Source organism: Micropterus salmoides, unplaced genomic scaffold, assembly GCF_014851395.1.
Source record: "Micropterus salmoides isolate LMB-PRFRI ecotype aquatic unplaced genomic scaffold, ASM1485139v1 Ms_hic_scaffold_1, whole genome shotgun sequence".
In the NCBI taxonomy this organism is placed as follows: Eukaryota; Metazoa; Chordata; class Actinopteri; order Centrarchiformes; family Centrarchidae; genus Micropterus; species Micropterus salmoides.
Window position 1 is genome coordinate 58,336,144 of NW_024040040.1, and position 14,790 is coordinate 58,350,933.

Consider the following 14,790-nt stretch of genomic DNA (forward strand, 5'->3'; position numbering starts at 1 on the left):
CACCAGAAGCTGGGTGGCATACTGTGTGAGGTAGGACTTTATTTTTGATATTGCATAGAGCAAAGTTGAGTGGGTTGGAAGAAAGTTGAGCCTCTACTCCCATTGAAACCCATTATTTTTAAAATGCATAAAAATAGTAACATAAAATCAACCATTACAGATATCAGCAATAAAAGTAATAGCATACATCTTATGAACAAGATGTACAATTTGAAGTTGAAGAGCCACAGTTCTCACACTAATTAGTCTGCTGGGTAACAGCACTGCATATTGATGGGTTTCCCATTTACAAACTGTGTAGAATGCATGTTCCACAGGGTGGTAGAGAAGTCCCTCTCAAAATGTCATTACCATTTATACTTGGACATTGTCAGTATGTCAAAATAAAATAACTTTCTGAAAACCAGCATCTAAAATACTTTATACAGGTTAATTTGTATGTGGCAAACTTTGATAGACATCTGTTAACTCTGGCTAGCTTACATGACACACATTTAAAGATCTAACACAGATTACTCTAATTACATCATAGTGCTGTGATTTATCACACATTCACACTGACATTCTTAAATGTATATTGCAGTCTGACACAATCAAGAATTTTTTAGACCCGTCTCTATGTGATATGCAATAATGCAATCATTGTCACGCAGTGTAAAAGCTTCTCTAATCCCCCCACCCTTGCTAAATTATGTTGTATTTCCTGTATAAGCTCATGGCTTCTTGGCCTCTCCCATAACATCTGTTTGAGGAGCCGGGGGATTGAACCACCAACCTTCCAATTAACGGCCAACCCACTCTATCTCCTGAGCCACTGCTGCCCCATCACTCGCACATTCATATGATGTTATACTCATATTCAGATAATATCACTCGCACACTTACAAATTTGCTATCATGCACATCCAGTCAATTTATACATTTGTTATCATATTTAATATATGCAAGTGTGATAGGCTGATAGGCAGGCTTTTGGCCTAGTAATGCCACAATCAGTTAAAACCCCTCAGGGAAGCTCCACCGTCTATCTCTCCAGAAGCAGGCACACACCTGTGGCTCTTAAGAGGTGATTTACAGGGAACACTCAAGATCTCTCTGTAGGCACTGGGTGTTTCTCAAAACCAATGTTATAAGCACACAAAACGCTGCTGACAGTTTGAGACGATGCGTTCTTGCTGGTATTGCGCAATACCCCAAGCACAGAGGCCGCCTGCAAATACTGTGACCACAACTCTACTGGCTACTATCAATGTAATGTCTGTAGTAGTAGTAAAGCAAAGACAGTCTGCTTTTGTACTATTTCTGTTTATTTTTGTCTCACAAGACCAGCTTTTTCTGTAGGCCTACATCACCATTTTTCTGTAAATCATGCAGATGTCTCTTGGTTTTAACTTAAAACCTAACAAAATTACTCAATGTAATGACAGAATAACAACAGTACGAACATGAAAACTATCTTACAGCTGTAGGTGTTTACACAGCCGTTGTTGGCTGCAGTAGTCTGCGTGTCTGTGGAGTATGGAGGGATTATTTGGTCAGAACTAAAAGTTGAAAAGGAATTTGGTACTTAGGATTGGGCATTTAGTCATGTAGCCAGTTAGGGTTTGGGGGATTTGAGGATTGAGTCATGTATGCAAATGAGGAGGCGTGACCCAAAGGCTGCAGGGAGGGTTTGGAAGGGCTGAGGCGCAGAGGCACTTTATGGACTGCAGGGGGAGCTCTGACTGCCAGCACACTGCCATGAAAGCAAGCAGAGGAACTGAGCAGGGCTGGAGGGAGGACTATAATTTATAATACCATAACTTAAAGTGTACAGCATTTCTGTCCATGTGGCCTCACACACAAAGTCAACAGTGAAAGGAATGCTATCCGTCTGACGAGAAAGCAGCGGACAGTACAGCAGGTAAGATATGATAACATTAGCAAGTTAGCTGTATTAGGCTAACTGTTGCTGACATGCATGAGTTACGTTACTGTCGGTACTTGTGTAACATAGTTAAAAAGGTTCAGGTCAAATCCTACTAAATGGGATTACTGTGCCACCTGCTGTCATAAAGTTGTACCTGCAGCGAACTCTAGTAATGACGAAGGATTATGGGTAATCCTCAAAGCAGCGGAGGATTTTCCCTTAGGTAACATGTCTGTGAATGTCCGTGGACTAAACAATGCTAACTCACTTGAAAAGCACGTAAAAGTTAAGCTAGATTTCTTTAGCTGAATAATGTGGTGTTGATTAATGTGTCCTGTTACTGATTAGCAGCTGTCCATCAGGCCTCAATGTTACATCCATACATGTGTAGTAATAATACCATACTAGATCTGCCGGCTGAGACTTTATAGCTGCGCTGTTATCTGTTTCAGAAGGTTGGCGGTTCAATCCCTGGCTCCCCCTGGTTGCGTGTCGAAGTGTCCTTGGGCAAGATACTGAACCCCGAATTGCCCCTGGCAGCTGTTCCGCCAGTGTATGAATGAGCGTGAATGTTGGTTTCCGTTTGAGTGCTTAGGCTCAGTGTATGACTGGTGGATGCAGATGTAGTGTAAAGGCGCTATACAAATACAGAGCATTTACATCTACATAAAGGCTTATCTTGTGGTGTATATTTTCTGTCTGAATTCCTTTTAATATTATTATTTTGTAACCCTGCCTGATACCCCTCTGGAGACTAAAGTATGGAGAAGTATGATCCTTTGTTTTGACAGAAGCTCTTGGGGAACTGTAAGATTTTAATCCAATCTATGAAAGAGTTTCCAAATTTATGTAATGTAGCAAATAGAAATTTCCAATTTACTCTGTCAAATGCTTTCTCTGCATCTAAAGAAACAGGTTTCCAGGTTATGAATAGTGGCATAGTCTATTATGTTAAGTAGCCTGCGTGTATTGTTGGTGGAGTGCCTGCCCTTAATAAATCCTGTTTGGTCAGAGTGTATTATACCAGGAGTGACCATCTCTAGCCTTCTTGCTAGGGTTTTGCAGATGATTTTAAGATCTGCGTTAAGTGATATTGGGCGATAACTGGACGGGAGCGTGGGGTCTTTGTCTGGTTTAAGAAGCAGGCTGATATTAGCAGAGTTCATTGTTGGAGGCAACATGCAAGTACCCCTAATTTGCATAACCATCCTATAGAATGTGGGCGCAAGTATTTCCCAGAATTGCTTGTAGAATTCACCCGGAAAACCATCTGGCCCAGGGGCTTTATTATTCGGCATATGTAAGAGAGCTTCCTGGAGTTCAGCCATTGAAACAGGTGAATCCAGAGCCCTGATCTGTTCATCATCTAAACTTGGCAAATCTATATTGTTCAGAAATGCATCGATGATAGAGCTAGATGGATCAATTTGTGATGTATACAAGTTTTTATAATACTCTTTGAATGCATTGTTTTTCTTCTGGGTTATAAGTCAGATTCCCAGCTGAGTCCTTTTTTTTCTTTATTCAATGTCAATTGGCTGGCTAAGAATCTGCCCGATTTATTGCCATGTTCAAAGTTCTCCAAGCATAGTCTTGCCAACTGAAATTGGGTATTTTTATTATTAATTTTCATTTAATTCAAGTTTTGATTTTCTCAAATCATTCAGCATGTTTTCCTGTGGGGAGGCAGCAAGGGTAGTTTCTAATGTTTTTATTTTTTGTTCTAGCTCTAATTCACAAGATCTTTCTTTTTTTTTGTATGATGAATAGGAGATTATTTTTCCCTGCAGGGTCTCTGGATGGCTGCTGCCCTGTCCGGCCCGGTGACAAATCAATACATAATTAAATAAATAATAAAACAGACAAAAGGAGTATATTAATACTCTTGTTAAAGTAAAATCTGTCTGGCACAATATGGTATCCAGCTCATCATACTCTAAACCAGGCTGCTGGGCAGGACAGGTTTAAAAAAAAAATAAAATAAAATAAAATGATTATGTTGAGATTATTATTACCTCTCATGACTGCTTTTGCTGCCTCCCAAAGAAGACATGGCAAGGTTCCTGGCAGGTCATTAGTTTCCATATATATTGCCCACTCCTTTTTGAAATAATAAATCTAGGTCTTTAAGCAATGATGCATTAAATCTCAACTTCTAGTTGGCCGTGTGACCCTTTTGGGTTTTTTTTTTTTTTTAGTAAGAGTGATAGAAACCGGTGCATGATCACTGATAGTGATAGGGTGAATCTGAGTGCCGGAAATGTCAATAATAGAGCTGCTAACCAAAAAACAGTCAAGGCGAGAATATGGATGGTCGAGGCTGCTCAAAAGTCCATTAAGACTCTTCAGCTGATCCAGAATGCTGCAGCACGTGTTCTGACAGGAACCAGGAAAAGAGATCACATTTCTCCTGTTTTTAGCTTCTTTGCATTGGCTTCCAGTAAAATCCAGAATAGAATTTAAAATCATTCTTACCTACAAAGCTCTTAATGGTCAGGCACCATCTTATCTTAAAGAGCTCATAGTACCTTACTACCCCACCAGAGCACTGCGCTCCCAGAATGCAGGGTTACTTGTGGTTCCTAGAGTCTCCAAAAGTAGACTAGGAGCCAGAGCGTTCAGCTATCAAGCTCCTCTCCTGTGGAACCAGGTTCCAGTTTGGGTTCAGGAGGCAGACACCATCTCCACATTTAAGAGTAGGCTTAAGACTTTCCTCTTTGATAAAGCTTATAGTTAGGGCTGGCTCAGGTAGTCCTGAACCATCCCTTAGTTATGCTGCTATAGGCCTAGACTGCCGGGGGATTTCCCATGATGCACTGAGCTCCTCTCTTCTCTACTTTCTCTCCCTCTGTATGCAACCTTATCCCATTAAATGCATGTTACTAACACAACTTCTCCCCTTTCTGGTAGTCTTGTGCTTTCTCGTCTCTCTCCTATCACTTCCTGCAGGTTTTCTGGCTCTGGAGCTGTGGAGTCTGGATCTGTGGCTGCGGGTCACCTGCTGCCCCTGTGTTCCTGCTCGACACCCTCTGCTACAACGACTATTGTTGCTAGTCTTATTGTTATTATAATCATTAACATTACGATGGTTACCATTAACACCATTATAAATATCTGTACCATTTTTCATTTTTCATTTAGTCTATAGCAACATTACCTTCACAGTCTGTACCTCTGTGTGTATATTGTGTAGGCTGCCTCCCTCCCCTCTCTCTCTCCTTACACCTCTCTCTCACCCCAACCGGTCGAGGCAGATGGCCGCCCACCCTGAGCCATGGTTCTGCTCGAGGTTTCTGCCTCTTAAAAGGAAGTTTTTCCTTGCCTCTGTCACCTAGTGCTTGCTCTTGGTGGGAACTGTTGGGCTTCTGTAAATATCATCAGAGTATGGTCTAGACCTGCTCTTTTATGAAAAGCGCTGTGAGATAACTGTTGTGATTTGGCGCTATATAAATAAAATTGAATTGGACTGGTGAAAAGAAGGTATATTCTCTAAGAGTGGGGTGGTGAGAACGCCAAACATCGCAAAGACCAAAATTGCTCATGTATTGTTTAAGGATGTCTGTTGATTTCCAAATACGGTGACCACCTGCCGTACTGAGCCTGTCAACTGCTGGATTACATACCATGTTGAAGTCCCCTCCTAATATAAGAGCTGTGTCTGAGTGAGCAGAGAGTTGAAGAAAGCATGAAAAAAAAGGAGGGGTCGTCAACAGTTAGCAATGCATAAACGAGTATTTTAAATCGATTTGTTAACAATAATGAATCGACCCTCTGGATCAATCGTAGTGGTATTATGATTGAAGTGTGTTTTTCTATTTATCATAAAGGTGACACCCCTTTGTTTTGAGTTATAACAGGCTGAGTATGAGTGAGGAAACTGTGGTGAGGTTAGTTTATCTGCTGTCTTGGGTAAATGAGTCTCCTGTAGTAGGACAATGTCTGCTTGCAGTAGATGGTTAAATTTTTTTTATCTCTTTTCCCTTGAACCAACTCCACGTACATTCCAAGAGGTGAGCTTAAGTGTGGTCATCATTCAACTAAGGGATGTGGTGTAGGCTAGTGTGTGCACTGTGTTGTATCGTGGTGTGTGTGTGTGTGTTGTATGCGCCTGCGTGTGTGTGTGTGCTAGCGGTGTGCCTGACTGTTTGTGAATTAAACAGTATGAAAATAGCACAGCTGATCGACGTGTAAACGGCGGAGGAAGAGAAACATTAACAAAAGACAGTGAAACAAAAACAGAGGAAAATGCACAACATTATCAGACAGTCTAGTAAGATAACCACAGTATAGGCTTTTGAGACATACACTGTATTTTATAACTATTAACCTGCCATATGTCACGGAGTAATTAACTGGGGGGGGGAATGATCGCATAGTGATACAGGTGATCTGTTGCTGGACTTGGTTCTTAGTAGAGCCAAGGAGTGGTGTCGCAGTACAGCTGGCCATCAACGTTAAGTTTATCCACCGCGATGACAGCCCGTGATCCTTCTCCAATAAGCTTCTTTCTTATCGGGAACAGGACTCGGCATTGGTCCAGGATCTTCCGGGGAAACTTAATGCTGAAGTTGGTCCCTCTCAGCTCCCTGCCGCAGCCTTTAACCAGTTCCTTCTGCTTGACGTGTTCAAACTTTGCGACGATGGGCCTGGGCCTCTGGTTTTCCTGTCGCCGTCCTCCCAGGCGGTGCACCCGGTGGAAGCTGATGTTCTTCATGGTCTCAGCCGGGAGCTTCAGTTGATTTTGGATGACGCTTTTAACGGTCTCCTCTGGGGCTTCATCCGCCTGCTCTGGGATACCCGAAATGACCAGATTATCCCGCATACTACGAGCCTGGAGATCGATGATAGCTTCTCTAATGTTTTTATTGTCTGCCGAGAGCCGCGTCATTCCCTCCGAGGGAATTAATCAAACCTTTGAGGCCCTTGTTTTCTGCCGCAAGCTCAACCACCTGTTTCTGGCTGAACTCCAGGGATTCCCGCAGAGCCTGAAACTCTTTGAAGTACTTCCACCAGAAATAATCGGGCATCAAAGCTAGACAATTTCTTGTCTATTCAATCCAGGAAATCTGTGAAATCTGCGCCTTGTGAGGGGACTGCTCCAGGTGAGTCTTCAGTGCATTTTCTCTTTGATTTCCCCATGACCACTCGATGAAAACACTGGTCAATGTAAACTTCAAGGTCCTCCAAACACTCGTATGGTATTATAAATGATTGTCCTCTCTCCAGCCCTGCTCAGTTCCTCTGCTTGCTTTCGTGGCAGTGTGCTGGCAGTCAGAGCTCCCCTTGCAGTCCATAAAGTGCCTCTGCGCCTCAGCCCTTCGAAACCCTCCCTGCAGCCTTTGGGTCACGCCTCCTCATTTGCATACACGACTCAATCCCCAATCCTAAATGACTGAATGCCCAATCCTAAATACCAAATTCATTTTCGACTTCATTTCAGATTTCGACTGTTTTAGTTCTGACCAAATAATCCCTCCATATCCATATGCAGCTAGCTATCAATACACAAACATGGTAGTTTTTTGTTTGTCCTCAGCTTGTTAACTGGCAGTAAAGGCTGCTCTGGAGAAGACTGAACAATGTGCTCAGACTCTCTCATCTATTTAAGGGAGTTTGGCCCCAGTCCCCTTTAGTAAAAAGACAAACAAAACTACCATGTTTGTGTATTGATAGCTAGCTGCTTAATAACTCTGATAAAACTAAATATTAACTGATGGTTTGAGTTTGACCACAATGCTAGCTGTTTAAATTATGCTTGTATTTCACTAAATTAGTTAGCCTGTGTGGTTATCCATTTTCTTGTTGTGATGGGTAGGCTTTCGGCCTAGTAATGCCACAATCTAGTTTCACCCTCTCGGGTAAACTCCACCCTGCCTCTCCAGTAGCGGGCACACACCTGGAGACAATCACCTCATTAAGAGTTGATTCTTCTTCTCTTCATCGAGTTCTCTTGAGGCGTAGTGTGGCTAGGGAGCAGGTTAGGATTTTGGATGGTATGCCATCCAACCTTTGTGAACACTTTTTTAAAAATTGTTTTTATTACAGGCATTTTAAGCCACCTGTCGCTGAGACCCCTGTAGACTGCATGGCATGTTCTGCTACAGTTCACCACAGATGGCCGTGGAGGTTGATACACTGAGTTGCCTTAAATGTTTGCACTTTGAATGAGGTGGAGTCAGCTGGGTGGATGATTTACTGCATTAGTTGAGGGTTGTATAGCCACTACTGATTTGCTGCCTGATCAACTGCTGATTTTTGTGTCCTGATTTTAAATGGGGATTCTTTTTATGAGACTGTTGCAGGTGGATGGGCCCTGTGATTTGTTTTTGTCAACTGCTAGGTTCTGCTAAGGGTGGGGCAGTTTGCAGCCCTTCTCCCTCTTCTTCAAGTGTTCTGCCAGACTGACAGGGTGGTTGACTGGGAGCCCCTCTTCCCTTCACTGCATGTCGTGTGTGTGTGTGTGTGTGTGTGTGTATATGACAGCTGTGTGCGGACCTTTAACTGAGCCTTGTTGTGTGTGACTTGCTGTCTTTAGGTGGTGGTGCACACCTGTGGGTGGTGGTGTCAGGGCATCCTGGTGGCAATTGTGCTTTTGCTTTTATCCTTTAGCATCTCTGCAGCATTGGCCTTAACATCTTGTTGGTTTATTGTTTGAGCTTGTGTAGTTAATAAAACTGCCCAAAACCTGATCTTTAAATTTTGATGTTTCATAAATCACCTTTCCAGTTGAAACCCATGTCTATCTTGTAAAGAAATGCTCTATAAAAATTAAATCCCATGGGTTAAAATGAGACATTATATCATGGATGTGTTCCTAAGCTTGCTTATTTGCTTATAGCGCTATGCTAACCTTCCTCCTAAGGAGGACCGTAGTCCAAAAATGTTCAAGTAGCACAGAATTAATTTATAACAATTATATACATATTTATAATATGTCTGATCTCCTTCTCCTTGTGTGCAGTGACCATTTTATGATGTGAGGCTTGTTGGATCTGAACGCTGGACATGGGTCTACAAATGTTGTAACTAAATCTACATCTGTCTGCTGCAGAGGATCTAACCACAACCTGGAGCAGGAACTAGTATAAATGACTGTTGGTATAACATTATTTACAGTAGGTTTTAGTCTTCACTAACCCACTATGCTTGTAAATCATTTATGGGGATATGTGAGTGAAAGAGTTGCACTGCAGAGTCCTGCTTCACTGTGCTGTTGTACATAAAAGCCTACTGTATATGGCACGTGTATTAAAAGACATAAGTTGACATCATCCTTATTTACAAAAACAGTGCCACAATTACTACAAGTTGTGTTTACCATAAATCATGATGTAAATATCTGAAAGTGACAACAGGGCCCTTTAATGGTGCTGGAGGTAGGAGGGGTGTTCTGCTTTGTCCTGCCAGTCCAGCATTAATTTGAGTGACAGTAGCTGATGGGGCCAGCCTTGCTACTATCGTCAGTCCTTAAACCTGCACAGGCTCACATCCTCCAGGTATTGGGGAAACTCTGGGAGGTCCTGAGATGAGTACCAGGGAGAAAAACTAAATGACTCAACTTCACTTTTATTTTACTTTACACAAGTATGAACAGTACAGAGCTCGGCCTTTCCCTGGTGGTTCATCAAACAGAATTAAACCCAAAAAAGCATTAAAAGATCTGAAAGCCCCAGAGCTAGAGATCATTTGACTCTCATTAATGCTCACCGGGGCCCTGTTTCAGAAAGCAGGTTCAACAAACTCTGAGTGTAAACCTGAACTCTGGGTTGAAGAACTCTGAGCTGTCAAACTGAGTTTTCTGTTTCAGAAAGGCCCATCAGAATAAGTTCAATCAACTCTGAGTGTGTTGAGCCTGATGGAAGCGTGTGCGTGGGGATGGAAAAAAGCCATAATCAATGGAGCTCCAATACTACAATTCACCATGGCAACGGGTAAATAAAGGCAGAGCCTCCATTTTAATCGGGTGGAGCTAGAAACATGAATGCTGCCAACGCGGACCCTGATAAGCTCTAAAAGACAGAAGTGGAGGATCGATATGTTAACAATATTACATTTTATAGAGCATTGCTCATTCATCGTTTAGACTGGAATTAGTGCAGGAATTCTCCTCCAGCCTGTTATTCATTTTAAATAGCTACAGGCCTGTTTATTCATCTGGAACCTGACGGGAATAAATGCCGGTGACAATAACGGAAGATGAAAATATTAATCGAACAGATTAGACATAGTTTAGGCTCCTCATGGACCTGTGATTGTAAAGTGACCGTTCCGACTCAGCAGGCCTATTAATGATTTTTTTTGTTGTAATGTAAAATGTTTCTAGGTTCAAACTGACTGTGAAGTTTAAGACGTCTATGTCACAATCTTGCTCATCTCGTATTTTATGAAATGCTGTTAAAACACATTCCGACTATCACCAGATAATGAAAAACTCACTTTTAAACTACATTTAGCCTATTTGTTTCAGCTGCACCAGTCATCCTCACTTAGAAATATTCACATCATATCCAGTTGATAACTACTATAGGAATGTTCAATCAGTGCGACTACAATATGAAAGGTTACTGTTCATTGATCAGTTTTGTACAGATTACTTTAAACTGTAGCGCACAGAGGGCCTAAATTTTTTGCCTTAATGTCCAGAGTCACTGTGTTATAAAGGCCAGTGTAGCTTATAGATTTTATTCTGTGCTGAGGATAAATTTACGATGTCCAAAGATAAATCTGTCCATACATCGATGACAGATGTTCAAGATCATGTTTGGGTAAAAAAGAAAACGAATGGCCTATTTAGCCGTGATTTCGATGTTTCTAAAGACGTAATTCCGTTCCAATATGTGCTTTGATATCGACAGTATAATTGAGGAAATGAAACGTGTGTGAGACAGCAGCTACAAGCTCCGCAGAAGGGGAGGGGTCAGAGAGAAACTCGGTGTTAGTTGAAGTAAACCTCCTCCCGAGCAGGTTAGGTTCACAGCGTAAGTTGCCGGGGTTACAGACCTAGTTTATCTGATTGCGCTCTCTGAAACCAAAACCCAGAGTTTCCCTCATCTCAGGCTCAACTTACTCAGTTTTCACTAAACCCGCTTTCTGAAACGGGGCCCAGGTTTCCCACATAAGTATGCCTACATAACCTATGAGAACTACAGGCTGCATTAAAAACATTTACTCTACTTAACAAACATAAGTATTTTACACTGTCAAAAATTGCAAAGGAAAATAAAAAGTTTACAACTCCACAGATTTGTTTTGGAAGAGTTTTGTTTTGACACACAACAGTAGATGGTGGAAGCTGAGAGTTTTTAGCAGCTATAGCACCATAGAAAGAGCAGCTGGGAGGCAGGTGAAGTTCTGCACACCCTTCAAACTCAGTGATTAGCTTCCTTTGGTAGCAATGCAGCCTTCTCTTTGATAGAAACACAAGTCAAAAGGTCAAACCCTTGTTGCCTGTTGGTGCCACAGAAAGGGGGCAGAGTGACCTCTGTTGGTTGAGCTTCCACATAGCAAGAAGGCCTATAAATATGTTAGGACACTAAAATATGAATGAAATAATAGAAACTTAAATAGGCTAACTGCGATCCTAAGCTACATATAACATTAGTTCACTTGTCTTAATCTGAAATTATAGGCCTCCAACCAGGTCGAGGCAGATGGCCGCCCACCCTGAGCCATGGTTCTGCTCGAGGTTTCTGCCTCTTAAAAGGAAGTTTTTCCTTGCCTCTGTTGCCTAGTGCTTGCTCTTGGTGGGAGTTGTTGGGCTTCTGTAAATAGCATCATAGAGTATGGTCTAGAACTGCTCTTTTATGAAAAGCACTGTGAGATAACGGTTATTGTAATTTGGCGCTATATAAATTGAATATAACCAATGTTCTTACAAATGTTTAATTCTCCCTAACAGCCAGAGCTATTTTATTATTTTCAGTTAACTAAAGTGTTTTTTTTCACACCCAGTGCTACTTTAGTTTTACTAAACGTTATTTTAGTTTATAATTACCTTTCTAACTACATGGTACATGGGCTACTTTTATTTTGAAGGTTTTACCGGTTGCTTTTGCTTCCATAAAAGGAATAGAACACGTGACTTCCGTTTTTGGTTTATAACGAAAAACTAATTGACCACAGACTTTCTTCATTCTTTGTTGAAAAAGGGATAATAAAATGAATCACCAAAAACGGGCCGATTTTAATTGTTTTTTTGATTCAGACACCAAAAACGGTTATTTGGTTTTTCGTTTTGAAACAAAAAACAGATAAACGGTATTTTCGTTTTAGTATTACAAACTAATTACGGATTATCCAGAGATACCCAGACCCCAAACCAAAATCGGACCGTTATTTGAATTTTGGTTTAGTCGTTTTTGGAATCACAAGTTTGAAACGATAAACGAAAAAAAGGTGTTTTTTTTTTTTGTTTGTTTGTTCATTTCATAGTCAGAACATACACGGGCCCGGACCGTCTGTCGAAAACAAATTATTGAACATTAAAAAATGGTCTTGTCAGTAATAAGGAAAAACTGAATGAAAATTATACCAAAGAAACAAACGTACCTTGGTCGTCCACGGACCACACCCAATAAGCTCTCTAAATAAATAGCTGGTGGACGTGTTGTGAACGGTGCGTGCTCTGTCGGAGTTACGACTGCAGGTCACATCGCACCACTGTGTTTTCTTTGTGATTTACCTTCTTGTACTATTAAGATATTTCCGACAGTATCCTGAAGGCAGCACCCCTAAGACGGCCCTACACCCATCTCCACTCCAGTCTGAGGCTGCGGCGGTGTCATTGGCATACTAACCCATAACTTTGTTATGAGCTCTGAATAGACGACTATCTCCACTCGAAGGTAAGATGATTCCACAGACACCATTCCCCCCCCCCCCCGAAACCTCCCCCCTGTGAAAGCAGTTGGACTCCCATTCAGACTCGTCTGTTGGCTGAGGCATCTCGACGGCCACTACTGCACATGTGAGCGGAAGGACTATCCAACAGTAAAGAATAAAGCGAATTAGTCCAGCGGGATCAGAGACAGCACGACTCAAAAGCATTCATGAAACAGGCTGAACTGCATCGGAAACAAAGACCCGGCGTGTTTCTTCTCGGCCTGGCGGTGCTTGTTCAGGGTAGGGGCTGCTGCTCTGATTTTTCCAGAGATGAGTGATTCTATACTCAACATGAGCTTTCAGAAAGCATGTGAAGTTTGGTAAATACGGGCTAAGCTCGTGCTTGGAGGCACATTGACGCTTTTTCTGCCTTCATGCAGCGTACGATCGGCGAAGGACGTGTCTGGTGTGGGTGATGTTTTAGGTACGGACTGACGTGACCGGTAGGGCTGCATTGTGACGGGCCACACCCGTCAGATTAGACCGCCTTTGTTCCCTTGGAGTTATCAGGCTCTCGGGGCCTAGAGTCATTCTCCCACAGGTTCTCCCGGCAGTTTGAAGTTGAGGACAGCTCTGTTTTCATTAACAGTCTGTTTGAGACCATTGAGAGACTGTTGCCTCTCAGACAGGTGATGCAGGGTAGTCCTCACATCACTGCAAAGGTTTACTGATAGCCTTTCATCGTTTTTCATTAAGAGGTGGAGAATATTAATAATGCAGCACAGTAGGCCTATTTCAAGTATTTTGCAGGTATCTGTTTGTTGAGTCATCAAACATCTTGATGTGGTTAAGCACTGAATTATTGCACCTTTCAGTACAATAGTGATCACTGTTTCTTGTAGCCCGTGGTTCACCTGTAGGTAATGCTGTATTTAATTCAGACCAGGCAAAACACTGTCCTTTATTTCCATGTGATGAAAGCGTTGTATAAAGAGCAGCACTATTATTGTTGCTGTTCTGCTAAATTAAGCCCAAGCACTCCCTCAGAATGTAATAGCAGCTGACACGCAGACAGCCAGACTGGACTGGATTCGCTCTGAGAAACAGGGGAACAAATGTTAATGCTCATGCTTTAACTATCCAAGCTCAACATGTTTGTGGCACCAAAATGCTTCTGTAGCACTGAGTATCAAAAAGTGTCAGCTGGCATTTATTGTCTTGTCATAATCTTGTTTACTCATTTTGTAAAGGAATAGGATAACTTTATTTAATTTAGGTGAGGTTCTTTTAAAGCTGCATTGTGTTAACATGGTCCTGAAGTGGCCATAGAAAAATACAATAATAATTTCTTACTGCACGAGATAGGTGTATCATCTACAGAGAGCCAGCCTTGTTCATGTTGTTGTGCCACTATTGTAGCCTAACGTTATGTAAATGGAAACAACCAACATGCTAACGCACATTAAACTTACATCACCCAGATGTGCCGATCACCGAGGCGAAGATAAAACAAACTGGAGTGTGTGTGTGTGTATGTATGTATGTGTGTATATATACATGTATGTATGCACTACACAATTTATTTTGGGATTTCATTCCATAAGAGTTCTTAGTGCAACAAATATTGTATGTTTCATAGGTGTCATTTACACTGGGGACGCTGGGTACATGTCACATCCCTTTCCTTTTAAAGCAAGGGCGGCTGTGGCTCAGGAGGTAGAGCGGGTTGCCTGTTAATCGGTAGGCTGCATGTCAAGTGTCCTTGGGCAAGATACTGAACCCCAAATTGCCCAAGGTCCAAAAAAGATCCCAAGAAGTCATCCCATTTTCCATGTTGGCTGACAGTATATGAAGCATGGACTCATAAGATGCGGTCTCCACCATATTAGTAGTCCAGTCTTTCAGATTAGGAGATACAGTAGTTTTCCAGTATCTTAAGATAATTTTGATTGATTTTGATCTGTCCCCTAATAAACATACAGCAAGAGTCAGGGGAATCACTGAGCCTGACCAGTTACTCAAGAAGTCCACAGCTTTAACCCAAAATGGACTCACTAATA

At 41.9% G+C, this 14,790-nt stretch overlaps 1 protein-coding gene across 1 annotated transcript in view; it reads left to right on the forward strand.

Annotated features, from left to right (window-relative positions):
- Window positions 1-14,790, forward strand: part of wu:fc21g02 — a 56,591-nt gene continuing 41,801 nt past the window's right edge. The window contains exon 1 of the mRNA XM_038733380.1: window positions 1-30. The gene's annotated coding sequence lies outside the window, so the exon portion shown is untranslated. The remainder of the gene's footprint in view (window positions 31-14,790) is intronic.